This window comes from Heliangelus exortis, chromosome 20 (assembly GCF_036169615.1).
Source record: "Heliangelus exortis chromosome 20, bHelExo1.hap1, whole genome shotgun sequence".
In the NCBI taxonomy this organism is placed as follows: Eukaryota; Metazoa; Chordata; class Aves; order Apodiformes; family Trochilidae; genus Heliangelus; species Heliangelus exortis.
The window spans coordinates 1569865-1596409 of NC_092441.1; the positions used below are offsets into that span (position 1 = coordinate 1569865).

General features: G+C 48.8%; 1 long non-coding RNA gene across 3 annotated transcripts in view; it reads left to right on the forward strand.

The window, feature by feature from the left end:
• Positions 1-26177, forward strand: part of LOC139805462 (uncharacterized) — a 71249-nt gene extending 45072 nt beyond the window's left edge. The window contains exons 2-6 of one of the 3 annotated variants that reach the window (XR_011729819.1): positions 3888-4125; positions 18230-18276; positions 22643-22764; positions 23196-23301; positions 26084-26177. This is a non-coding gene — a long non-coding RNA (uncharacterized lncRNA). Of the gene's footprint in view, positions 1-3887; positions 4126-11741; positions 11878-18229; positions 18277-22349; positions 22521-22642; positions 22765-23195; positions 23302-26083 lie in introns of those variants that run through there. The other 2 variants (XR_011729820.1, XR_011729821.1) reach the window with 2 other exon arrangements.
• The last annotated feature ends 368 nt before the right edge of the window (positions 26178-26545 follow it).

A 26545-nucleotide genomic window follows, 5' to 3' on the forward strand; every position in this document is an offset into this window, starting at 1 on the left:
ACCCTCACAAAAATGCTGGGGTTTTCTCCTTAGGAGAAAAAAGAGGAGAATTATCATTGCTACAATTTTTTTTTTTTTTTTTTTTCCCCTCCCAAGGTGAAGCTCTAAGTCGTGTGGCCACTTTTGGCCTGCTCAGCCCTGTCCCTGGGGAGGTGTCTGCTCTGCCAGCCCGACGTTCCCGGCCGTCCCGCGGAGCGCCTGGCAGCCAGAGCTAAGGAGCAGTTTTCCAGCAGATGCTGAGATAAATCAATCTGCTTCGAATCACTCAGGGAAAAGTGATCAAAGCTGAGGAGTGAAGCCCTGGTAATGAGGACAAAAGATGCAGTTTTCATTCATAACGATACTGAGCTCTCTAGAAAGGGAAAAACGCCCTAGAGCGGATGCTGGCGACAAGTTGGTGTCGTATTTACTGATTTTTTTTTTTTTTTTGCCATTTTTTTCTTATATTTGAGCACCCTGCTGTCAGCATTGCTGTTGGCAGTCCCTGGGGCATCAGCCACCACCACCTGTGTCCCTGTGCTTGTGCAGGGACATGCGTGGCACCACGAGGCTCCCAGTCTCAGCGGGGTCAAAGAGAAGTAGGATTGGAGTAGTAGGATTCCTTCCAGCTTTGGAAGGAATAAAAGCTGCTTAGAAAGTGGGGAAAAAAAAAAAAATTTAAAAAAATCTCACGACCTGATTATAAGTCCTGGTGGATTCTAGTTAATATATGTACTTTTTAGTTTTATTTTGATCCATTTGCTCCTCTGAGCTGCAGCTGGGGCACGGCAGAGACGCGAAGTAGCTGGCTGTGCAACCCATCCGTGATGTTTCAGAGTCACATACAGATAAATAAATGGCTGTAATTTTAAACCAGCCCTATTATGTTTTCCAAGCAATAGTTCAAATTACACAGCCCAGCAACAGCTTACAAGAAATCCATCAGAGCTGGAAGGGGGAATAAAACTGCCATTCTCTCTACCTGTTTGTGCAGCTCCTCGCTAATGCAGGGAGAGCCCGACTGTTTATTTGGAGAAGTAAAGTTGTGGAAATATACTTGGAGGGTGTAATGTGGACAGCACGTGTTTCTGGGAGCTACCTGAAGTCTGTGGCCTAATGGCTTGCAGATGTCCCTGGGTCACTGGTTTCCTATGGGCCAACAAGCGTGGCAGCGCCCACCCCTCCCACCCTTCAAATTAAAAAAAAAAAAAAGAAAAAAAAAAAAAGAGGGGGGTTTGGTGGGCATGGGGAGGGGGGACTTTTGACTTCTGGAACTTGTAAAATTGTTTGTTTGGGTAGTTTCCAGCTCCCATCCCACTGCTGCTCCTGAGTGATTTGGAAATTGTAGCTGCCAGGTCCATGTTCGGGTGGAACGATGATTTATTTGAAAAATAGAGAAATCTGCTATGGGATCACTTTTAGTTTGCTCAGGGTGGGGAGTTTATTTACACTGGGATTATTTATGTAAAAAAACTGCAGTTTTCTCTACTGAGTAATAAACAGGGATTTGTTTTAGTTATATATATATATATTTATATACCTAAACCCAGACTCACGTATGCATGCGCTCAAATATACTGAAAATATGTCTATCTGTGTCTTGCTGGTCCTCTTTTATGCCAAGTGCAGAGCTGTGTGCCTGAGCACTATACAAATATTTTATTTTACATTGAACATAAATCTTAAACATGTCTGAGAATTTAGATAAAAAGGTTCCTCAGGTTTTGCCATGCAGCTCTTCCTTCGGGGCTGCTGGAAGTGCTCGGGGCCACCCCAATCCCCTGCTTCTTGGTGTCTGGTTTTCTGTGTGTCCCTTCCTACACCCTAGGGAATGCTGGAGCTGCCACCCTCTGGGTTTGCTTTGCTTTAATTTTTGGGATCTCTCCATTATTTGGGAGGAAGATGGGAGTGGGAATGAACTGGTTTCCCAGCCCCGAGGATGCTTTTCCTGTTGTTTTCCTGCTCCCCGTGGATGTTGTGGGTGCTTTGTGCTGGGAAGCAAGGGACACAGCACTGAGCAGGTCCCAGGCTCTTTTTCCCCTGGCAAAAGTATTTCAAGGTTTTGAAATTAAAAAATATTTAAGGTTTTGATGATGGCACTGCTGGGTGCCCAGGGACTCAGGGCTGGCAGGATGTCCCCACCAGCCCTGCAATGTTCCCATCCCTGGTCACATCACCCATTTTTTCCTTTTTTAATTTTTTTTTAATTTTTTTTTTTCCCCGTGCTGATAATTCCCAAAATGTTGGGGTAAGAACCCCAAGCCTTGTTCAAAAGGCACTGAAACCAAAGGCTGATGTAAATCCCTGCCCAGGTCCAGCTCTCCCCAGGGACACATCCCAACCTGGAACCCCCTGGGCAGGTCCCAGCAGCAGAGCCAGAGGTGCTGCTTTGGTTTCTCTCTAAATCCCTGTTTATTCCATCAACAGAATTGCTGTGGTGTCACTTGGCCTTGGTTTCACTGGAACAATGAAGCTTTAGGAGCACGTACCATTTATCCCAGCTCCCTTTCAGTTTTCTGTTGTTTCATTTCTATCTACCAAAAAAAAAATTAAAAAAAAAAAGAGGGAAAGACAGTACAGGGACAACGTTAAGAGAAAAAGCAGCATACCAGTCATCTTGTTAAAATTAATATAGCAGAGCAGCATATGATAGAAACCCCAGCACTGGGAGTACTGGATTTTCTGTGTCTGTCTGTCTGTCTACCTGCCTCTCCTACCTGTGACAGATTAGAAATATGCACTGGCCATTTAGCTTGGCAAAAATTGTACTTTTTTTACACGAACACAAGAAAAAAAAAATCATCCTACTGCTAAGTGGGAAAAGCTTATTCTGAGAATAACACCATCCGGCTCCCAGTTTTTTTTTACCTAGAAATGTTTGCTATGTCTTAATAATAACACAGAAACTTGCTGCCTCCATGACAGAATATCATTCTATTTTCTGGTTTTAGGAAAAAAAAAAAAAAGATAAATATGTCTCTGATGGTGTATATATACCTTGGCTTGCAGTTTAATTTGCTGTCAGCCTGAAACTCGTAATCCTGGGTTCCCACTCATAAACTGCAAAATTATTTTGGGCTTTGAAGGAAAGGATGTGAAGAAACAGGTGGTGCCTTCAGAAATGACAGACAAAGGGCCTGATACTTGCTGGGAAACCCCAGCAAAGATAAAACAGAAATTCCTAATTTTAGTATTTGATTTAAAAAAAAAAAAAAAAATTATTATTTTTTTTCCGATTTAATTCTCAAACCTGCACTTGAGAATTTAGGGTTTACAAATTGAACTCTTATCCACACTGATCCAAAATAAACCCTGGCTGCAGAATAATATTTTAGTGGAGCAAAGGAAAGGGCCACAAAAGGAGCCTGGTGCAGACGTACCTTCCCGTGGAGCACCAGGGTCCACCCAATCCCGGCGGGCACAGCCACTTCTCCTGGAGAGGCTGGAGTTGGGAATTCCGGGGGACCTGGGGAGGGAGATGACTTTTAATGTGGTGTTTTTAAACGTAGCCCAGGTGCTCCCAACCGCCTGTTGTGATCCCCCACCCAGTCTGTCCTCAGGTAGTTAAAATTCACCAAAATATTGATGGCAGTTACCTCTCCTGCCAGCTCTTATCTGAGTGGGCTTGAGTAGGGCTTTGGCAGGGCCTGAAAGGAGGTATTGTTACCTTACACACACACACACACAAAAACCCCAACAAGAATGAAAAGAAAAAAAGGAAAAAAAAAAAAAAATCAAAGAATACTCAAAAGAGCCAAGTTGAGAAACAAAGGAGGATTTGGGATCAGCTCTGCCCGGGACAGTCCTGGGATGGCACCGTCCTCCTGCCACCAGCCCCAGGGCCTGGCACTGGGCAATGTTTGCTCTTTTTCAAACAGTTGTGGTGTTTTTTTGTTTTGTTTTTTCAGGCTCCTATCAATCAAGCTTCCGAGAGTCCCCTTTGTGTGCCCGAGGTGCCAGCCAGCAGAGGACATGCAGGTATCTGTGTGTCTCCTCCTCCCTCCCCAGCACCCTGCCTCCTCCTTTTGAACTCCTGCTCCAACTGCAGCCAAAGGCAACAAAGAGGTTGGTGAAGAGATCAAGATCAGTTTTTTTGGTAATTTGTGAAGATCCAGGCAAACACTGCCAAGAGAAAAGAATGGCAAGGTGAGCTTCTGCTTTACTAGACCTCAGAGAATCCACAGGAGCTTCCCTAGGAAGGCAACTCCCCTCTTCTGCTGCCCTTAGGACTCCCCATGGGCTTTTTATTTAGTTATTTGCTTGTCTGTCACTTTATTATTTGTTCTAAGTTGCCTTGAAGACTGATTTTTTCAGGTCTGGAATCAAATCCTAAACCTTTTGGGGTCTAATGGCCCAGGTTTGGTGCCCAAACCAAATCATTTCCAAGAAGTCCCTTTCTCTGGGACAGTCCCTAAGAAGGTGACAAATCTGCAGTCCCCCAAATTACCTGAAACTGCACAGGTAATGCCTGCATTTTTTTCTGTATTACTGGGGCAGGAAGGATGTATTTTGGGACAGGGGAAACAAAACTTAAAATCCCCTTAAGAAAGCCAAATCCAGTCTTACTGGTCTGGCAGCATTTGTGAGAGAAAAAGCCAGGAGCACAACTGGGTGAGTGGGGAGGGTGCCCATGTGTCAGAGGAGACCTCTCTGCCTGGGTAATTATCAGAAATTATTGGAGAATTTTAGGGGAATCTGGTGGACTGGGCTAAGGAACTTGTGCTCTGAGCAGTTAACTGGGAGAACTGGTTTCCCTGCTGTGCAGGCTGAGTCCTGGTGACCCCGGGCTCAGCCTTGGAGGAGAATCAGCACTTGGAGGATGCTGAGTGCTTTCAGGGGGCTCTGTGGTGGGGTTGGGACTTCTGGGTGCTTTAAAGGAACTTTGTTCTGCAGCAGCAGAGCTGATGCTGGCCCCAGGAAGGGTTTTCAGCAGAGCTTTAGGGATCCCAGCATCAGCTGAGGCTCTTTGCTCCCAGCAGTCCTCATCTGGTGCCTGACTTGTCTGATCTGTAGACTCAGAACAAGGAGAGGTCATTTTGAGCCACATCTAACCCAACCCAAACAGCCACCCCGTGGGATCCAGGCTCACTGGGGGTGATTCCTGGCTCTCTGCTCTTTCCTTCCTCTCTCCTGCCATCCCAGGACTGTCCTCTGCTACCTGCTCCTGGGGTTCCTGCTCTGCTGAGCTCAGGGCTCTGACTTTCCCTAAACCCCTGATCAGTCCTCTGAGGTCAAATCACCCAGTTGGTTCATTCTGGTCTCCAACTCATCAAAATGGGACCCCAGGGATGAATCCTGAGCTGAAGTGATTTGGTGTCCAACCTCCTGGCTGGTGAAATTCATTTCCTGGCAGCAAACCAAGAGCCAGCACTGGGCTTGTGGCCACCAGAAGGGCCAAGCTGGGCTGGGGATGCTCGGGGTGAAGGCACAGGAGGCTGAGCTGCAGCTTTTGGGGGGTGGGGAGAGGGGATTCAAGGTGAGCACCTGCAAGCTTGGGGCTGAGACCTGCACGGGGCACCTTTCCATCCTGGGGTTCAGGCAGAGTTCAGCTCCAGTGCTGGGATCTGTTGGAGACAATGGAAATCCCTCCTACTCCTGCTCCTGCTCCTATTCCTGCTCCTGCTCCTATTCCTGTTCCTGCTCCTATTCCTGCTCCTGTTCCTGCTCCTATTCCTGCTCCTATTCCTGTTCCTGCTCCTATTCCTGCTCCTGTTCCTGCTCCTATTCCTGCTCCTATTCCTGTTCCTGCTCCTGTTCCTGCTCCTGTTCCTGCTCCTGTTCCTGCTCCTGTTCCTGTTCCTGCTCCTATTCCTGCTCCTATTCCTGTTCCTGCTCCTATTCCTGCTCCTATTCCTGCTTCTATTCCTGCTCCTGCTCCTGTTCCTGCTCCTATTCCTGCCTGCTGGGTGTTTTGCCCCTGGTCTGACTGCTTGTCTGCAGATCACAATGAGCCTCAAATCTCCTGCAGAAAATAACACTTGATTATTATTATTAATAACAATATTAAGTAGAGGTAATTTGTGATTCTTGAAACGGGCCCAAGCCACCAAATTCAGATTGAGATCTGCCTCCTTCAGCCTCCTGGACTGGGGGGGTTTGGGCTGGTCCCTGGGTGTGCACGGGACCAGTTGTGAAACGTGGAGCTCAGATCTCAGGTCCCTTCCTCCCGCCCTTCAGCTGTCAGAGCTGAGGTCTGGCTCCAGGCCAGTCTTTAAGCATTATGAAAAAGGTGTGCTACCTGTCTCTTTATTTTTTTGTTTGTATTTTTCAAACCATGATATTCAAGGAGGGTGAGCTGCATCAGTAAAACCTGCTGGTGTCTGCAGGGCTATCAGTGAGGTTTGCTGGCAGTGCTGGGCTTTGCTGTGGAGCAGACCATAGGGGTTTGTGAGTCCTTGTGGATGGCACAAGGTGACCTTGTTGCTCTTTGTGGCTGTTTTTGAGTCCTTTGCCTGCTGGACAATCCCACGTTCTCTGGTGGCATCAGCACAGGCTGTGGGGAGGTGGGAAAGGAAGAGGTTGTGGCTGGGTTTTTTGGGAGAACTGAGTGTGGGTGAATGTGGGACCATTCTGTGTGCACAAAGCGCTAAAAATCAGTGGCTTCCATCCCAGAAATCTTGTTCCAAAGCTGAGGAAGAAGTGGATGAAGCTCTCAACCTGTTAGCAGGGCAGAGGGGTGAAAGCTTTTCCTGTTACTGGGGTGTTCCCAAAAGCTTTTCCTGGGTCAGTTCCTTTCTGCAATGCCTGGATGTGACAAGTGGCCACAGGACTGTCCTGTCCTTCCTCAGACACCACACCCTGAGCCTGCCCTTCCTCTCCCTGACCCCTTTCTACAGCAGAGCTCCATCCTTTAGGAGCTCCATCTGTTCCCAAACAGGTTTCAAACTCAGCCAAACTCTGGGTTTATTTAAATAACTCCTGAAGGTATCAGAATCACTGCACATGCAGAGGAAAACTGCAGAAATGCCTTTCAGAAACAGAAGTGAAAACAAGAGAGGCCGAGGTTGCCCTCGTGTGCAGCAGCTCTCAGCTTGGGTACTTTTTGGCTCATCTTGGGTTTTTTAGACGCAGGAGCAGAATCTCCTCTCCCTTCAAGGGCAGAAAAGGGCTCCCAGGGAGAGAGCTGACGTGGGGTCCTGCAGCAGGTCCATCCCAGAACCACCCCAGGGAATCCTCCAACCTCCATCCTCACCCAAACCCCTCGGAGACCACGGATCCATCCTCTGCAGAAAGTACCAACTCCCTTTGCAAAGCTGCCGAGTTCTTGCAAGACAGGAGGGTTTGTGTCGCTCAAAACCAGATTAAAAAAAGAAAAAAGAGAAAAGAAAAAGCTCTCTGACCAACCAATTGGCATTTTTAGCAATAATTTTTCAAAGCTGCCAGCATACAGCCTCTCCCTTGTTCTGCCAGGCGTGGGTGGGAGGTTTGCAGCCCAGCCTGCAGGCCTGGCCACCGAGGTGGGCGAGTGATTGCCCGCTGGCTCTGGCCAAGCCTTGGCTGCTCTGCAGCTCTGCTTCCAGGGCTAAGGAGAAGCCAAGCCAGTGGGAAGGTTTCTCCAGCATCGTTTTCTGCCGTTCACTGTAATTTTTATTTATGTGTTTGCTTTTTCACATGCAGATGGCCAGCAGCAATGGCTGAGAGCTGTGGTTTGCAGCCCAGAGCCAAGTGAGCCGTCTGGCCCCGAGCTGCCTTGCCCACCTCTACCTGGGCTCTTACTGTCTCTGCAAAGTGGGTAGTTTGTTCCACCAGCTTCCAGCAGGAGGTTTTTGGCTGTTTGCATCATAAACTAGTGTTTGAAGTGTGGTTATGGTCAGAACAAGAGCCAGAGAGCAACTGTAAAAATGACATCCTAAGGGTGGTTTGTCGGTTTATTTTTTCCTCAAATATTTCTCCCCTGTCTCTGGTTGTCCCTCGTCGAATCTGCTCCCTTCAGGAGCTGCAGTGACATTTCTTTACTCCTAAATTTGGCCTGGTGGCTGGAAGCTGCCTTCACTCTTGGCTTCACATGGCAAAAGGAAAGAGCTGGAAAACGAAGGGACCCGTGGCCAATGCTGCCTCGAGTCACAGAGGCTTCCAGGGCATGGTCTGTGCTCACCCATCCCATTGAAATTTGTGTGGACTGGGAGGACATTCTCTGCGTGTGGACTCCTTCTTCCCCTGAGCAATGGTTTGGGTAGCCCTGGGGAAGGCTGCAAGCCTGGGGGCTTTCAGAGCCCTGAAAGGCTGAAACCCGCGTTGAGCTGGCAGCAGAGCTCTGCCCGTGAAAAGTGGCTTTTCCCCAGGAGGGATCCAACTGGGAGGCAACTGGGAGGCTGGTGACCATCCCCCAGCAGGGATGGCTCAGACCAAGAGGGTTCTGCTGCGGGAGCTCTGGCTCTGAGCAACGGAGCCTTGGACTCTGCTCCCCCATCAATGGGTTTTATTGTCCTGTGGGGTTTCTCTCCAACACTTAATTCAGCAGCTCCATTCAGCTGGCTGGGTACGTACATATATACCTTGGCACTTGGCTGCCAGGACAGGCCAAAGGGTGTTAGGCAGCCCCAGCCAAAAAGCACAGGGCGAGGTAGGGAGGTTGCAGAAAAATTCCTCCCTTGGTCAAGTGAAGTTCCTAGAATCTGCGGGGAGGTACGGGGCGAGGGTTGGCACCGCTGCCTTGGACAGGGGCTTGAGAAACTCCTCAGCTTGACTTCGAGCTGCTGCGTAAAAAATTCAGGACAAACCTTGGAGGTAAACTGCTAAATCATGCCTTAAAAATCCCTTCCTCCCCAAGTCAGATTCATTCCACCCCTGGCTACTCACCCTGCACATCTGGAGAGGGGCTGCGAAAGTTTGAAATGCCTTCTGAACACCCCTCCTTGCTCCTTCCCACCCCTCCTTGCCCCTTCCCACCTCCTCCCCCCTGACCTGACACCTCCTGGAAGTGTGGGCAGGGATGGGGGACACACACAGGGAGCCAATGACTGTCCCAAAGTGGGGTGAGCCGTGGCTGCTGAGCCCACAGGGCTGGTTTTGTGTGCTGAGGTGGGTGTGGGCATGGATCTTTCCTCAAGAAGGTGAGACCTCCAGGTTTTGGAGTTGGAAAAAATCCCAGTCTGGCTCCTGAGATCCTTCCTGAGCCTTTTTTCCACCTAAGGTTGGTGTTTACTTAGTTGGAAGTGCAGAGGAAACCTCTAGGTGGGCGTTGGGTGGGGATGGGACCTTGGGGCTGAATCTGGGGTCTGCTTGGGAACAGGTCCAGGGATTGGCAGCAGGAAGGAAATCCTTGGCATTTGGTGCTGAGCAGGGCAAAACCAGGGGTAGAAACCCCATGTTTGGGGAAACCTTGTCTGAGGTGCAAGGTTGGGTAGTTTGGGGGGGGTTTTATTTAGGTATCAGTGCTGGATGCTGGGAGGTGAGGGACACCCAATGTCCTGTTCTCAGCTTCCTCTTCAGCTGGAACCTAATTCTTACTTTTTGTCTCTTTGGAAACTGGATTTTTTAGGTGCTGTTGTCCAGACTCCCTCACACAGACAAGTCTGCAGTGAGCTTCCCAAAGGCACCGAAAAAGCATTGCAGGTCCTGCCTTGCTCTGGGGAGAAGGAGCAGATGGGCAAAGCACTTTCTGCAGGTTTCTGGCTGTGACCAGAGAGTGGTTTGTTACTGTAGGTCTGCAAAAAATTAAATCCATCATATTTCCTGGTCTGCCTGAGCTTCTGAAGTCACAAATTAATTTTTCTTTGGCATGGGGAGGAGTGTTGGGCTCCTGGGGGCTCCCTTTGGACAGGCTACTGATGGGGACAGTAACCAAATATGACAGGGCTGCATGTTGCATTTCCATTTGCTTTACAGAGTCCCACTTCCTTAAAATCAGGCAAGATTTATGATTTCTTCTTTGATACATCAGCCAATAAGGAAAAAAGTATCTTTAGCCCAACTTCAAAAACACAATAAAAATGTATTTTTTTTTTTTTTTTTTTTTGAGTAGAGAAGTTCCACTTCCTATAGTTTATCTGTCCCAAAGAGTGCACAGAGGGTGGGATGGTCCAGCCTCCTCATCCTGGGGAGGGAAGAAAAGCTTTGTCTGGAAAGCCTCAGTCCTGCTGAGCCCACTCTTTCTCCTTTTGAGGGATTATTTCCATGGCACAGGTGGTTGCCTCAGTGTTGAGCTGACAGCAACAAGGCACATCCTGGATAACCAGAGCCTTGTTCTCCAAAGGGTGCTCAGTCTGGGTTGTGTTGGTCCTTTGGCATTTCAGGTTGGGAGTCCTGCTCCAAATAACATCTTTTTGGAGCAACCTCAGGCTCTGAGGCTTTAATGCCCTTGTCTGATGGCAGAGTCCCTCTTTGAAAAGGGCTTCTCAAGGCTGAACTTTGATCCCAATCATCCCAATTATTATTATTAATATTATTAATAAAAACCACAGAGATAATGTGATGTTTCCCACCAGTTTGGCCCTGGGCTGTTCAGCACTGGGAGAGGATGGGCCAAAAGCCCCAGAACGGGACAATTCTCCCAGCACCAGCTTTGCAGCCTGGGCACAGGGAGGAAGGGATGGAAATCTCCTGGGGAATCCTCTTCTCTTCTCATGGGATTCCTGGCCCATTTAGTCCAGAGTTCTGTAGGAAAAAAAATTGTTTATCTAGATGTTAAAAGCAATATATTGCACCTTGCCTTTAGTGTGTGCAGGGATCTGGCTACTTTTCAAGAGCTATAGGCAAGAGCTGAGTTCTTCTGCTCCAGTAATTCTTTAAGATAAATGGTGCAAATATTTTTACCCAGGTTTTTTTTTTTTTTTTTTTTTTTTTTTTTTATGCCTTTGTTTTCTGCATACCTTTATTTTAGGAGTTGCAATGGGAAAATTGTTTCTTTCTCTCCTCTCTCTCCTGCCTGCACACAAGGTTGGGTTTTGTTTTTTTTTTTTCAGCTGGCAGGGATAAAGAGCAGGATGCGTGTGAACTGTGGGCAGTGGATGATAACAAGGGGCTGCTGGCTCTGGGGTGCTTCTGGAGGATTTTGGTGCCAAGGAGGGTGCCACTGATGTCTTCCCATGTGTCTGGTCCCAGAGTTGCCCTACATTCAGCTGCCATGTCAAGGAGGAAACCACCCCCATAGTAAGAAAAAGTCTCCCCAGTACCACCCCAGGAGGTCAGAGAGGTCCTTGCCAAGGTCCTTGGCACCTCTTGTCACAACACTGATAAAAAGGGATCAGGGGAGGTGTGGGAAAGTCAGCAGTGTTGGCCAAGCTGGGTTGTCCTCCCCCCAGCACTGCTTGGAGTGGTCAAAGTCCATGTGAAGGATGGGGAGGAATCCTGGAAACACCTGGAAACACCTGGAAACCTGGGGGTCCTCCCCCCCTGCCCAGGGCAGGAGCTTGCAGGGCCACCCAGGGCATGTGAGGGCTCTTTTAGGGTCATATCTTCCAAAGAGCTGGTTTTCACCACTCCTCTGAAGGGCTGCAGGACTGGTAGCCTGAAAATGGGAGCACTTTCTATGGCCTGCTACTGAAAAATATCCATATTTATAGGTCTCCAGTGTGTTCTTGGTCCAGAACTGTTTGTTCCTCTCATCAAGGTCTTAGAAGTATTAGGCAGGAATCCCAAATGAGTGGCAAAGAGCTGTGAAGTCCAGGTGCAAGGCATCTTATTTTGGGGCTCCATGGTTTTAAATCCAAGTTCTCTCCATATCTGCCCGTGGTTAATGGGTTACAGCTGCAAATTGGCACTTCCAGCTCCTGACCCCAGGTGCCCCGGCCAGGTCTCATGATTGAATCAGATGGGGCCAAGAAATATTGACAGGCTGAAAAAGGAGGGTATTTTCCTTAAAGCTCCAGCTCCTGGAACCTCCCAGCTGCTGCCTTTTCCCACCTGGAAGCTGAGTCTGGGTGGAGCAGAGCCTCTTCCTGAGGGAGCATCAAGGGGGTGAGAGCCAGTTTCTGCCAATTTCTCTCTTTATTTCCATTTAATGAGGGATTTAATAATACTTTAGAGCAACTGTTTGATGAAGGCTGGGGACAAGTCTGCTCTGCAGGGCCTCCAGCCTGAGTCCCTGGGGCTGTTTGTGCATCTGCCCCCCACACCGTGGGGCTGGAGGAGATGCTGGATGTGTTGAGTCCCCCAGATCTGTGTCTTGCTGCAGGGTACAAGGGAAAATTCCTTCCCCAGACCCGTGGTGCAGTGGTTCTCATGTGTTTTGAAGGAATTTCCCCCAGCAGACAGACACTGGGGGGGCAGGGGTCCAGTTTTGCTGATGCAGGAGTGGTTCAGGAGCACAGAAGGTGCTGGGGGGGGTGGTGGTGCTGGGGAGCTCTTGGCTCCAGGAGTGAATCCTCATCCTACCCTGCAGGATTCAGCTGTTTTCTCAAGCTCCTCTGGGAGTGGTGGATTAAGAGCCCAGGGTGTGTTTGGTTTGGAGGGTGTTACTGTTTATGGACCTGGCCTGGAACGGGGCATTGGGAGATGCTGAAGTGAGAGCAAGTCCTGTAAAAATCAGCTGGGGGGCTGTGCTCCTGGGTCACTTTGTGCCTGGAAGAATCCCCTGGGTAATGTGGATCTGGCTGCTTGGGGATCAGGTGGCTGCCCTTGGCAGGTAGTTTTTTATTTATTTATTTTTGTCAGAGAGTTTGCTTTAAATGCCACCCCTTTAAGTCCCCCACCCCTGTGTGTTCCCCAGTTCTGAGAATGTGTCTGCTGCACAGCAGGGAAATCTAAAATGAATGAGTGACATTATTAAGAAAAAAAAATACGAAAAAATAAACTCCTCATGGTAGACAGGTCCTGAGGTGCTTTTGGGGCACTTCCCAAAGGTTTTGCTGCCTTTCTCAGGACAGAGCTGGTCAGTGGCAGTTTTGGTGAGAGGGAGGGGGGATGCTGGGCAGGGCAGAGCTGGGTCCCCTCTCCTTGTTGCCTGGTGTCCATGCAGGGTGGCTTTGCAGGGAATCAGCTGTGGAGGAGCAAAAGGTCACCTGTGGGGCTTAGCAAGGTAAAAACACCTTTTTTTCCTCCTGCTTTTACCAAAGTGACTCCAGCATGAGACCTGTCAGCTTTACAGCAGACCAACACCAGCCTGCACCCCTCTGCAGACCCCCTCATGTTATCTGAAGGTGGCCAAATGGCCACCAGCTCCTGAGCCACCTCCTTTTTTTGAACAGTTTGGGTCAGTTCAGCTCAAGCCCATCCCTGAGCAGTTGATGCCAAGGAGCATCCCTGGAGCCAGCAGCACCCAGCACGGATCAAAGTCCCAGGGGAATGCAGAGAGCTTTAACATTCCTGTTTTTAGGCTGAGCAATCAGTTTTGGGACATGGCTTTGGGGACCACGTCTGCTGGGAGCCCTTGGTAACTGGCTGGTGATGGCAGCAATTGCCTTGCTCTGCCTTTGAGGGGTTTTGGGCTCTCCTCTGTAAGTCTCTGCCTGCTTCTTTTGTAACTATGCTCACCAGGAAATCTTTAAAGGCTCAGTCCTATCAATTTTCCCCACCATATGTTCTCATTAAAAAATTTATTGTACACTTTATCTTAGGATTATTTGCCATCAATTAATAAAACATGTTGCAAGCTTCAAATGAACATTTTTCCCCTCCCTCCCCACTTCCCTTTAATGAGGGAAACGACAGAGAAATACGAAAAAAATTTACCATGACAGATGGTGCTTTTTAACCTTTCTTTTGCCCAGTCTGGGGGAAAAAAAAGAGTTCTCAGAATATTGCCCTGGGTTTTTGATTCTGAGCTACATTACTGGAAGGCCTAATCCAAAGCTGAGTGAGGTCAGGGGACATCCTGCCAGCCCCAGACAGGTTCAGGTGTTCAGGTAACTGGGTGCTGATGTCTGGGCACTGGGGATGGGGGGGTTGGTGAATTGGGTTCCCCCTCTGCTTCTGGCACTGGGATAGGGAGGGAAAACTACAAAATTCACTCCTGGAAGCAAATGGTTGGAGGCTCTGAAGGGATGTGGTGGTGGCAGCCCAAATGTTGTGGTGTTCTTGGCAGGAGGTGTCTGCTCTTGTAGGCTGTGCTGGGCTGTGCTGGAGCTTTAAGAAAGTGGCTTTTTTTTTTTTATTTGCTTGTTTATCTTTAAAGAATTCCCCAAAGTAGAGCCTGGTCCCTTCACACAGGGAATACAATCCCTGATTTAGGGTCAGGAGAGAGCTATGGAAGGAGCCTGCTGAGCCCCCAGCTAACGTGTCACCCTTCCTCCCCTTTCCCACTGGATGAGATCAGGAACATGGATTATTTTTTTTTTGTTATTTGTATTTTTGGGCTGTTTGAGTGGAGCTGATGCCTGGGGCCAGTGGGGTTGGTGGTGGGGAGACAGGGCTGGAGGAAAAGCAAATATTCCACCTCCCAGAGGTCCCCAGGGCTGCTGCTGGGCTGGTACACCCTGTACCCTGTGGGTATCCCCTTGGTATCTCTGCCTGCCAGGGGAAAATAAATAGAAAAATAATGCATACAGATGGGTTTCTTATATAAATAAATGTCTGGGGGTTGGGGAGACCTGGCTGTGGGTAACCTGCTGCTGGGAAAGTCCTGGTCAGGTGGGAATTGTAGAGTTAAACACTCCAGTCTCACTTGGATGTGCCTCGGCTTTGATTTCTACTTCTGATTGGATGTTTGCCTGGGCTGATCAGAGGGTTTGGGCAGTGGGTCATGTTGACACTCGGTGTTTAGCTCTGGGTAAAGTTTAAACAAGACTTATCATGGCTCTGACACCTCGCAAAGGCTTCCCTGGTTTAATAGCATGCTCCATTCAGGCCATCTCTTGTGCAGGGGTTTTACTGCCTCGCTCTCCTAGATCCTGCAGGAGAGGTAAACCTGGAAAATCAATTCAGGGAATAACTTATTGGAAGCCTCTTCTAATTTTAAAATAACCTCTTTGCCCTTGAGCCGTGTGGCCACTTCTCAGCTTGTGGACGTGGGTAGGAGACAAAGCCAGGAGGAGTGATCTGAGGTCAGGAGGCCAGGGCAGCCTCCAGAAACCCAGAAACCATCCCCAGCTTTGCCTGTCCTGCTCCTGGGAGCTCCAGGAGCTGCCCTGGGCTTTGCTGGGACTCAGGCATCCTCCTGTGGGAGGAAAGGCTTGGGTTGGGGGGCCTGGCATTGCAAGGAGACCTCAAGTGGAGTGGGACAAAATGGTAATGGGCATTAGTGAGCATCTTCTGGTTTTTCTACAAATTGTAATGGCTTCGTCCTATTTTTATTTATTATTATTATTAATTATTATTTTATTATTATTATACATATATTTTTTATATATATATATTTTTTGCTTTTAGTAGAGCTTGCTCAGTGAGCAGCTCTCAGGTTTGTTGCCCCATGTTTCCCCCATCCCAAGAAGGATGCAGGAACCTGCTCTGGGATGCCCCCAGCTCTTCTTGCACCCTCCTGCACAGTCAGGGGAAGGTGACAAAATTTACAGGGGAATAGGGATTAATATTTATCCCACTTCCCAAATACCATCCTCCTGATTCCAAGCTGGAGGTCCAGCAGAGGGATGTGTTGGAAGTGGACTTTCCCACAACCATTCCCAGCCCAAGCTGAGCTCTGGCTTTGGACAAAGCTGGTGTTAAATAACATGGAACTCGTTTAATTTTATGCTTTGGTTCCTATGGGCAACAATTAAGAAACAAATCAAGGGAAGGTAATTACAGCACCTTGAAGTGTGGCCTTGCTGGGCCAAAGATTGAAGTGAGGTTATGATATGAGAGCCTTTTATCTCGGGTCTGATAGGGGTGTGATTCAGTGTATTAAAAGTTTGCCAAGAGGCTTCACTGAAAATTAACCCTGTTATCAGAGTGAGTAATATCCTGGTTTTATCATGTGGAACAAATAAATAACTCAGACTGTATGCTTCTGCTTAATGAGGTTACAGTGAGTGCAGAGAGGGGAACCAGTGTGAACTCCCAGGCAAAAAGGAGCCATTAAGGTGAGGTGAAACTGGACCAGAAAGTGCCCCCAGTTCCCTTGCACAACGACAGAGCTTGTGTTACCAGAAATTGTGCTATGCAAGGGGAATAGGATGGAATTTGGCTCTCTCAGTTCATTACCACCCCTGCCTCTGCCTGCACCCAGCTCTCCCTTCCAAAACACAACTTTTTTTCCTCCCCTTCCAAAATAATTACACTGAAGAGCTTAAAAAAAAAACCCAAACAAGCCACTTGTCCCCCTGTGCCAGTGGATGTCAATAATACCAGGAATACAATTATCTTCTGGGCTATCATCATCCCTAATACCTCCAGAAATCACTTGGAGAGCTTTAATTCTGTTTGTGCCTTTTCTTTCAACCCTTGTTATCTCTCAGGTTCCTCGGGGCTGGGGGAAGGGTCAGGGACCCAAAGTTGCTTCTCTAAAGGGCCTTTGTTTGCCCTCTGCAGGTATTCCAGCTGGTGGCACAACAATCCCCTGGCACATTGGGATTGGTTTCCCTGCCCTCCCCTGCCTGAATGCAAACCTTGTGCCTCCCCTGGGCACAGGAATGTGGGCAAACAGAGCCAAATTGTTCCAGCCACCAGGAGCAGGGAAGAGGGAGAAGGAGAGAAAGGAAAAGTGTCAGGGGGAGAGGAGGAAGAGCTTGGCAGGGGAGGGAAATTTAAAAAAAAAAAAAAAAAAAATCCTTGTCTTCACCTGGTGGAGTTTCTCTGGAGATATTTGCAGGAGAGTTGGCTAAAAATAATAATAATAATAATAATAATAATAATAATAATAACAATAATAATAATAATAATAAATAATGCTCAGAAAAATTACAGAGTCCTCCCTCCCAGCTGTGCCCATGAGGGGAGGTGGTTGGGTGGTTGGGTTGTTGGGCTGTTGGGCTGTTGGGCTGTTGGGTTGTTGTCAGCAGGGTCACCATGAGAAGGTGCCATTTGGGAGAACAATTGCTGGGCTGTTGTGCCCTGCCTGCTGCTATGAAAGCAGCTTCAGCAAAGGTGTCCTTGGGCTCTTGCTAAACCCCATCATCTTCTCCATTCCCTGCCTGTGCCCACTCGTTGTTCCTGCCTCCCCAGAGGAGCCAGCAGCTTCTAAACAGAGCAGGAGAAAAGAGGAGATTGGAGGAGGCTCCCAGCTCATTTCCTTGCTGGTGGTGGCAGGGGGAAGGATGGTCCTGAGCAGGGGCTTTGGGGCAACTTGTCCTTGGAGGTGGAATATGTGTTGGTGGTGAGGAGCATGACTTTGGAATGGCATCAGGTGAACCCTAGGATGTGTAGGTATGTGCATGTCCATGTGTTCTTCTTCTGGAGTGTATTTATTTACTTTTTCTTTTCTTTTTTTTTTTTTTTTTTTTTTTTTTTTCCACTGAAGAACAGGCAGCATTGTGAGAGCTGAGGGAGCTGGTGCAGAGTGGGCTGGGTGGCGAGGGGAACCTGGCTGGCAGGAGCCCGGGGCTATCATAAAAGAAACTGAAACAGGAGTGTTAATGCTGCAGCCAGGTTATGGAGAAATGGTTTTACTGCTGGAAAAGAAATTTTGAGGCAAACTTGTCTGGGAGCACACAGAGCTCCTGCTTGGCTTGGGGGCACTGGGGGATTGTGTGTGCCAGGAGATGGAGAACTGCTGAGAACTCAGCTTGGAAGGATTTTGGAAGGACCTTTCCAGTCCAACCCCACCCAGAGAAGGGTGAACCACGTTGGGTTGTGTGATGAACACCTGGGAGCTGAATATCTCCAAGGATGGAGATCCCACAGCCTCTCAGGGTTCCTGTCCCTGCTTGTGACCAATGTCTCTTCTCTGTCCCCCTCCAGGAGCATCCTGGCTCTGCCTTCTCTTTACCCTCAAACTGAGCAGTTGAAGACAGCAATAAGATTCATGCTTTTCCTTCCTGAGGCTGATCAACCAGCTCTCCACTATCTTGGTGTCTTCTACTGGTTTGAAGCCAGTATGTCCTGCACCAGACTGGAGGCAGAACTGCAGATGGGGTCTTGCAGGTGGGGACCCCCCCTTGGCTGGGCTGCACCCTTTTATAGCCCTGGTTCTTTTAGAGTTAAATGACACAGCAGCCCTCGTGTGTCCTTACATCCCACCCCATCGTGGAGGAGACAGGAGATGTCTGCTGGTTCAGGTTCCAGTCTATGTGATCATTCTGGTGCCCAGTAGAGACTTGGGGGGTTTGGTTTTGGTGTTCTGCTCTTGTTGCATCCCTGATGGCCTCAGGAGACACCTCCAGTCCCCTGCTGGCACCACTCAGATGAACTCCACTGGAGCCAAAAGCTCCCAGAACAACAACAACCTGCTGGGAATGACAGAAAAATTCAAATAGTGTTTGTTTGATGTGCTTTTCAGGTCTGGGCAGGAAGCCCTCGAGCAGCAGCACTTTCCCTGTCAGGCAGGTGAGTGCTTCTTGAAAACGTGCATGGGAATGTCTGCCCTCCTCTCTTCATTGCTCTGAACCTTTCTGTGCCTGAGTTTTTTAAATGGAAATTCAGGTGGTAACTTCATGGATGGGAGGAGCTGATGGAGCCAGTGGCTCTAGCACATGGTGGGACACCAGCTCCAAACTGGGGGAAAAACCATGGATTTGGGGTGATGGGAAGGAGAATGGGGCTGGAGGAGACCTGGCCCAGCAGGAGGTGGTGGTCAGGTCTAGAGGGCTGGTGATCCCCACAGGAGGAGATCACTTCAAGGGAGATTTATTCCTGGGAATCAATCTGATCCATCAGATTCCAACATAAGGAAATTATCTGAGGAGAGATGGTGAGTGATCAGATCATCTGAGATTTTTGGCTTAAATATTTTGTTTTAAAATTCTATAATAATAATAAATTGTTGGTTTAGTTTTAATATTCATTTTTTCAACCTTTTTCCATGAAAGGCAGAAAGGTTTTCAGGGGAGAGGGAAGTGTAACCTAACCTCCAGCTTTCTGTCCCAATCCAGTTTTGACCAGCCATACCAACAATGTAATCATCAGAGAGGTTTTTGGTTTTTTTTTTTTCCCCTCTCCTTAGCAAACAGTAGGTCAAGTATCATTAAAAAAAAAAAAAAATTAGAAAAATCACCATTAAAAAAAGCAACCAACCTAGCAGCCTTTTGCCATCCATGGCTGGTGTATTTTTCCTTTGGAAGTTGGCCACCCCAAGCACACACAGGGCTCTGTGTGAGCCTCCCTCACCCTCCAACCCAGAGCAGGAGAAAAACTCCCTGTGAGTTGGATGGGATCCTTCTGGGGGAGGTGGGCTGGGGGGTAGGGGGGGGAGCACCAGGCAGCGTTTGGAACTAAGTGCCTTTTTTTTTTTTTTTTTTTTTTTTTCTCCCCCTTTTTTTTCTTTCCTATTTTATTTAGATTAGGTTCTGCTCAGCAGGGTGATTTCTTAATTAGAGCAGCCCAGTCTTGCAGGCCTGGAGCTCCAGACCCCTGCTCTGCCTTCTTAAGTTTCACGAGGGAAGTTGTCGTGCCTGATTTCCTGAGCTCTGATATTCCAGCGGTGTGCAGGGATTTCAATGGGAGGAAAAGACATGTAATTTAATCATCTTTATTAGATTTTGGGCCAAGGAGGGGGCAAAGCAGTGGGAACCTTGTCCTCTGCTTGTCTCTTGACTTTCTCTTCTACATCTAGTGGCCAGAGATGAGATTTCATGGGAGCAGCCATAGCAAAGCAACCATCCTGAGAGGCCAGGGAGTGATGGAATTTTTGCCCTCAGCAGCTGCTGTTTCAGGCTTGGGCACATCCACGGCCCTCTGTGGACCCACCGTGGGCTTACCAGTGACTAGAAGTGGCTAAAAATTTAGATTTTTAATCCACTTGATGAGGTGAAAGGGAATCCCATCCCTCCAAAGGGTGCTGCTGGGGCAGAGCTGGTGCAAGCAGAGTAAGTGGGGAAGGAAAACGTGGAATTTTGCAGATTTCAGGTATTTTCTGAAGCTGGGCTATTTGAACCACTGAGAGCTGCCTGTGTCAGACACGCTCAGCTGGGATTTCATAGATTAAAAATAAAAAAATCTTAAGCTCCCCAGTGGGGAGCAAGGGGGCACATTCACGTTTGCTCCAAATGAATTCCAATTCTGGATTTTTTAAATAAATCCATTTTACAGCTGGAGCAATAGCAAAAGAAGCCAATGTTTGTTACCTGGAGACACCAGATTCCCTCCCTCTGGCTGTGGGGCTCTGAGTTACAATTTTCTGGCTGGCCCTGCAGAGATGGCCAAGGTTTGTAACTCACTAACGGGCTGCTCACCTCCAAGTGGTTCCAGTCCCTGGGTTGGGATGGGATGGTTTTGATTACACAGAGGGCTGGAGATGGTGGAAATTCTGTGCTGGGCCTTTGCAGTGGGCAGCAAATGGGTGCTGGGTGCTGTGGGAGCAAGCAGGGTGATGCCCAACCCTGGAAGAGGTGAAGCAGGGGTGGTTGTGAGCATCTTCCTGGCATGGGTGATGGTTGAGGAGAAAAAACCCTCCTTGCATCACCTGAGTTTGGCAGCTAAGCTAAATAATGACTTTTTGATTTTTTTTTTTTTTCTCTTTGCATTGGGAGCAGGAGCTGTGCAGATGTTTGAGGTGTTGCCCCCAGTGGGTTGCAGGGTCCCAGGGATGGGGTTGAGCAGCTCTTTTGTCCACTTGTTGTGCTCTGTGGGCAGCAGTGTGGGGAGGAGGTGGCTCCTTCATTTATCCTGCTGGTGACAGGAGGGAAAAGGAGTTTCCTCTTTTGGGGACAGCCACGGGAGTCAGGAAACCACTGGAGTGTCACCTGTGGCATGGGACACAGCTCCAGGGAAGGGGATGTTCCAAGTGGTGGAGGAGGAAGGAGGTTGTGATGGAGGAGCACTGGGAGAGGCACTCGCCAGGTTTGGGGAATATGGGATGAATGGAATGTGCTTCTCCCAGAACATATCCATGGGTCTTTCCCATCCTTCCCAGCTGTGTGGGAGCCAGCACAGAGCTGCCCTGTGGAGCAGAGATGCTTTTGGACAAGGTGTTGCTTGAGAAGCCCATGATACACTGCTCCCCAGGCAGCTGGGCTGTGAAAGTGCCTGCAGGGGCCAAGAAAAACTTCTGCCAGTACATCCTACCTGTGTGTCTGCATCACGGAGGGACCAAAAACCCCACTGCTGCTGGCAAAAGGAGCTGCTTCAGCTGTAAAGGGTGTTTTTTTGGGGGGGGAAGCTGCAGCAGCTTGCAGCTTGGTTGCTGGAAAGCAGCTTGGCCCGTGAGACAGGGAGAAAGAAATTACAAATTAAAACCAGAGAGCCCCTTTCCCCCCCCCTCCCCCCCCAATCTCTCGGTGTCTTGATTCAAGGTATGCATGATTATAATAATTATTTTTAAAGGCAGCCCCCTCCCCACCTCCCCTTCCTCCACCTCCCAGGGTTTCTGTTATCTCTAGAACCACCCTCTGCTTTCTGATTGCAGAAAATGACACTGGAGAGAAAGTCGATCTGCTGGGAGTCAGGCAGCTTCAGCCCCTCCTCCTCCTCCTCCTCTTCCTCCTCCTCCCTGGGAGCATCCGAGCTGCCGGGGCAGGGAAGGAAGAGGAAGGGGGTGATGAAGGTCACGTCCCGTGGCCCCGCCAAGGGAACCAACCCCACGCAAAGGCTGGGGTCGAGCTCTCCGGAGTCATTATCTCACCAGGCTGTGAAAGGTTAGGGAGGAAAGAGCTTTTCGGAAGTCTTTGCCCACTAATTGATTGCGAGGGGCGGAAGGAAGGATGTCTCGAAAAAAAAAAAAAAAAAAAAAAAAAAAAGCCCCGCGGTGTTCGTGCCCCTCCTGTCCCCGGAGCAGGGCCGGGCAGGTTGGAGTTTGATCTGGAAGGGAGCAGAAGGGAAATCAGAGCCACCAGGAGTGGGGTTTCCTTCCATTCTCGGGGCAGATGTGGGAAATGTGCTCAGAAGGGATGGGCTGGTCCCGATGGCTGGGTCCTGCCCTGCCCCATCAAGGGCTCCTGAAAGCCTTGCCGTGGCTGCTGGCATCCCTGCCAGCCTGGCCCTGTCCCTCTGAGCCACTCCTGGGGGTCCTGTAGGGTTGAAGGTGCCTGGGTGAGGGGTTGCTGCCCCCTCTGTGATGCAGGGACCAGGGGGTTGCTCCCATCAAAGGGAGGGAGAAGGGGAAGGTTGGTGTGTGCAGGAGTGGCTGGGAATTGTGTCCCCAACCTTTGCATCCAGCCCAAAGCACTGAGATCCCTGCCTGACCCCCCCTCAGCCCCTGCAGCCACTGCCCACACCACCTCTGCCCATCCCTGGTGCCCATCCCTGGGCTGAAATCCAAGGGGATGGGCACAGAGCTTCCCTACAAATTCTCCTTCCCTGCCCCGTGTGTTCCTGTAGCCCTGAGGCAAGGTCCCAAGCTGCTTTCCAGGGCAAACCAAGGGACCAGCTGCTCCCCAGGGTCTCCAGGTTGGGTTCTCCTGCAGGGAGATTTCTCCTTCTGGTTCAGCCTTGGGGAAGCTGCTCAGCTGGAGGGAACTGGTGGAGAAGGAAGTCCTCACCATCATCCTGCCTTCCTCACCCCAGGTGAGATGGTGCCCAGAAATGAAAAGCAGCTGCAGAATTTGCATCCTCCCAAGGCTGGATGAAACCTGAGCACTCTGAGTCGACAACGTGCAAGAATTAATCTGCTCAGCTGGCACCAAAGGGTTGTCCAGGTATGCTGAGGATCTCCTGGAACAAGACTGGCAGGCTGATTCCCTATTTCCTAATCAAGGTTTGAAAAGCAAACAGACAATTCATGCCATCCTCTAACCTCTACCTCTCCTTAACCTTTCAGTCTGGCTTCCAGACCCAGCAGAAGATGCAGTGGGAGAGCTGAGCAGCTCTCCTGGGAGTGACTTCCCTGTCAGTGCTCATCTGGGGCAACCTCAGGACAGTAATGGTCATCACTTTATCTTGGTAAGGAAGGGGGGGAAAAAGGTTTCTAGAGCTGACAGAATTTTCCCAAGTCACCTGGATAAAACTGGGAACACTCCCTGCCCGATCAGGAACAGATTGAGGCTGGAAACCAGTTGCCTTGATGCCTTGCTCTAACCACTAGACGACCCACCCTGTATGAGCAAACGGAATAAAATTTGAAAGAAAACAAAAATCTGACTTGAAAAATGTGTTCTGCATAGAACCAGAATGTTCAGCGGAGAAAAAAAGGATGCAGTCCAAAGTTTTACTTCCAGGCAAACATTTCAAAATGGACTTATAATGTAGCCTTTCATTTAGATTTTATATGAAGGTTTTACTTGAACTTGTAATGAAGATGGAAAAATCCAAGGTTGCCATGGCTACTGGCACTTTGCCTAACACACTCAAATCTTTTTCCCCTAATAAAATAGATTTCAGAGACCCCCCTATAAAAATGGAAGAGTTAAAGACGCTATAAACAAGTGTGGGATGAAGAATATTATTCCATCCAAAGCAAGTCCTGAGCATCATGACAAGGTAATTGCATTCATTCTTTTTTTCTCTTCTCACCAATTAGGTCTCCAACACCCAAAGTCCTGCTCTGGATGGTTCTCTTGTTAAAAACCAGGAGAATTCCAGGAGTAAGAAAATGGAGTGATGGTGAGTAAAGGGCCTGGTAGTACCTCTGATGGTTGGACTTGACCTTGAAGATCCTTTCCCAGAGTGATGGTTCTGTGATTCCATAATTCTCTTCTTGGGGTCTTCTCCTGTTGGTCAGAATTGCATCTGTCTTGTCATGTAGGAAGGAACTTGGTTATTTGGGATGCTCTGTCCCAGAGGTGGTGGAACCTCCTGGGCAGGCATTCCAGCCATGCCAGGTTCTGCTCAGTGCTTGTGCCACCAAAATTGAAGATAGCTCAGGGTCCCTGGTGCTGCTGCTGCTTTTTTTTTTTTCCTTTTTGTTTGCAGTTTCACCGGGAGACCTCAGTGAGAGCTGATTTGTGGAAGAGATTGGGGTTTGAGGTCTCCTCTGAGGTGACAGAGGATGCTGAAGTTGTGGGGAAGGAAGGAATAGAAGGAAGGAAGGAAGGAATAGAAGGAAGGAAGGAAGGAAGGAATGGAAGGAAGGAAGGAAGGAATGGAAGGAAGGAAGGAAGGAATAGAAGGAAGGAAGGAAGGAATAGAAGGAAGGAAGGAAGGAATAGAAGGAAGGAAGGAAGGAATAGAAGGAAGGAAGGAAGGAATAGAAGGAAGGAAGGAAGGAATAGAAGGAAGGAAGGAAGGAATAGAAGGAAGGAAGGAAGGAATAGAAGGAAGGAAGGAATAGAAGGAAGGAAGGAATAGAAGGAAGGAAGGAATGGAAGGAAGGAATGGAAGGAAGGAAGGAATGGAAGGAAGGAATGGAAGGAAGGAAGGAATGGAAGGAAGGAAGGAAGGAATAGAAGGAAGGAAGGAAGGAAGGAATAGAAGGAAGGAAGGAAGGAATAGAAGGAAGGAAGGAAGGAATAGAAGGAAGGAAGGAATAGAAGGAATGTGTTTACAAGAAGTCACTAGGGCTGGTCAGCAAATGGTTGTGACCTTGGTGTGAGTAGGGGACAGCCCAGCCCATAGAGATGTACCCTAAAACCCCAGAGTCTTGTCCTGGCCTCTGATGCTCTTGTTCTCTCCAGGCTTTGAGGAGATCTCTGTAATGCAGAGGCTCTTTGACTCTTTAAAGTGGTGGCTGTCTGCCAGGCTGGTTTGTTTGGAACATGTGTTTCTGATTTGAAAATGTCCAGATCTCAGAATCTTTAATCTTCTCACACCTAGGGATTTTTTTTTGTTTTGTTTTGTTTTATTTTTTGTTTTTGTGAAAGGCTGAACCATGTGCAGAGGATAATGGGTAAAAAGCAATGCAGGCTGTTTAAAAAAAAAAAAAAAAAAAAAAGAAACAGTGAAAAAAATAAGAAAAAGAAAAGAAAAAAAAATAAATGCAGCTGGCACTCTTCTGTTATCAAAGCAAGATGCAGCGTGGGGATTTGTGGATGCCAACAAATAAGGCTTTTGTTTGTCTCACCACTAGGCACTGATGAAAGTCCCTGAACTGAGTGCTGAAAAAGATCCTGAGAGAGCCCTTCTGGTTAAAAAAAAATTTTTTTAAAAAAATAATAATTGTATTTGTAAGGCTGAAGCAGGTTGTCCTCTTCTGTGCTTAAATCCAAAGCAGCTCGGGTGTAAAACTGGAAGAACTGGGTCCCCCTTGAAGGCTCCAGGGGGCAGGAAGGTTTTTTTTGCCCAGATTTGGGGAGGTGACTTGAGAGGAGGTCGGGTCAGGCCAGGGAAACCTCTCCTGGGGAGGGGAGAGGAAGGAGAGGGACATGGATCAGCGGGAGGACTTCAGGGGAGGTTCCTCCCCTCCCAGCTCAGGAGGAAGAGCTCGGGATGAGCTCCCTGCTCCTGCCGGGAGAATCCCTGGGATGTTTGGCATTAGTAGCAGGGGATGGAAATCAACTCTGACAGATTTAAAACGTCCAAGGAGGAAAAAAAAAACAACCTTTTATATAGCAAGCTACAATTAACGTGCAGCTCCAAGGGGCTGGAGGGACAAACATCCAAGCAGAGCCACTTGGGATCTGCAGGCACAGGGCTGAGGTCAGAGCTGAACAGGACTCTCAGCTCTGCAGAGAAGTGCTCCTCACTTCAGGAGGGCTTTGGCTGGACCAGTGATGGCAAATGGGAAGGGAATGGACCCTGTGCCTTTGAAATCTTCTTCCCCCTGTGTTTTCTTGCTGCTGGAGCCCCTGGAGCAGAGGGCTGGGTAGAGCACAGAATAATCTGAAGTGGTCTGAGGGATGCTGGCAGCAGCTGCCTTGTGGCCACCATCCAGAAGCATCCCCTGGGGACATCCCCCTGTCCTGAGAGAGGGAGATGCCAGGAGAGGCCAAGCACCTCTGGTGGGACAGCCACCCATCACCCTGAGCACCTCCTGGAGCTGGTGTGCCAGCAGAAATGATGGGGAGGAAAAATCCCTGTCCTTGTTCCCCACCATGATCCATGTGTGGGCTGGGGCTGCTGCCTCTGCCTCCTGTTTCCCTGGGAGAGCAAAGGGCTTTTTTTTATTTTATTTATTTTTAAATTAAATGTCTCCCTGTGCGTGAAGAGTTAAGGGGACTGTGGAGCTCTGAAGATAAGAAACAGATGATAAAGGTTAGGGGAGGGATGGCCTTTGCATTACAGCTGGCAAATGCAAACTAATCAGCATGCAGCCTTCTTACTGAGAAAACGCAAGGAAAGGGAAAAAAAATGATAAAAAAAAAAATAATCCCATTTTCCTTCCCAGGAAAGGAGCAGGGTGGACACTGAAGGATACAGAATAACTCAGCTTGGCTACTTGGATGTGCTTTGAGCCGGAAAATCCCCATCAGCCAAGGTGGGTGACAAGGTGCATGGCTGCTCCCTAGCACCTGCCTGGGGGTACTGGGGAGGTACTGGGGAGGTACTGGGGAGGTACTGGGCTGTCCTGGTCCTTTCCTGGGAAAACCCCTCCAGGATTTACCCACAGGACTGGTGGCCTCAGATCCCCACTGAGCTTGGCCTCAGTTCCTTGTTGTGTTGGTCTCAGGCTTGGCTGCAAGAGGACAGGAGTTAAAGCAAAGCTGTATTAAAGCAAATCCCTGGCTTGGGGGCTGGGGGGAGATTTTAGAGCCCCAGATGAAGGGGTCCAGCAGGACTTCAAGTTTAAGAAAGTTTAAGAAGAAAGCACTTCAGTGCAAGCTAAAGTTTGGGAAGTTTCTGGCTCTTT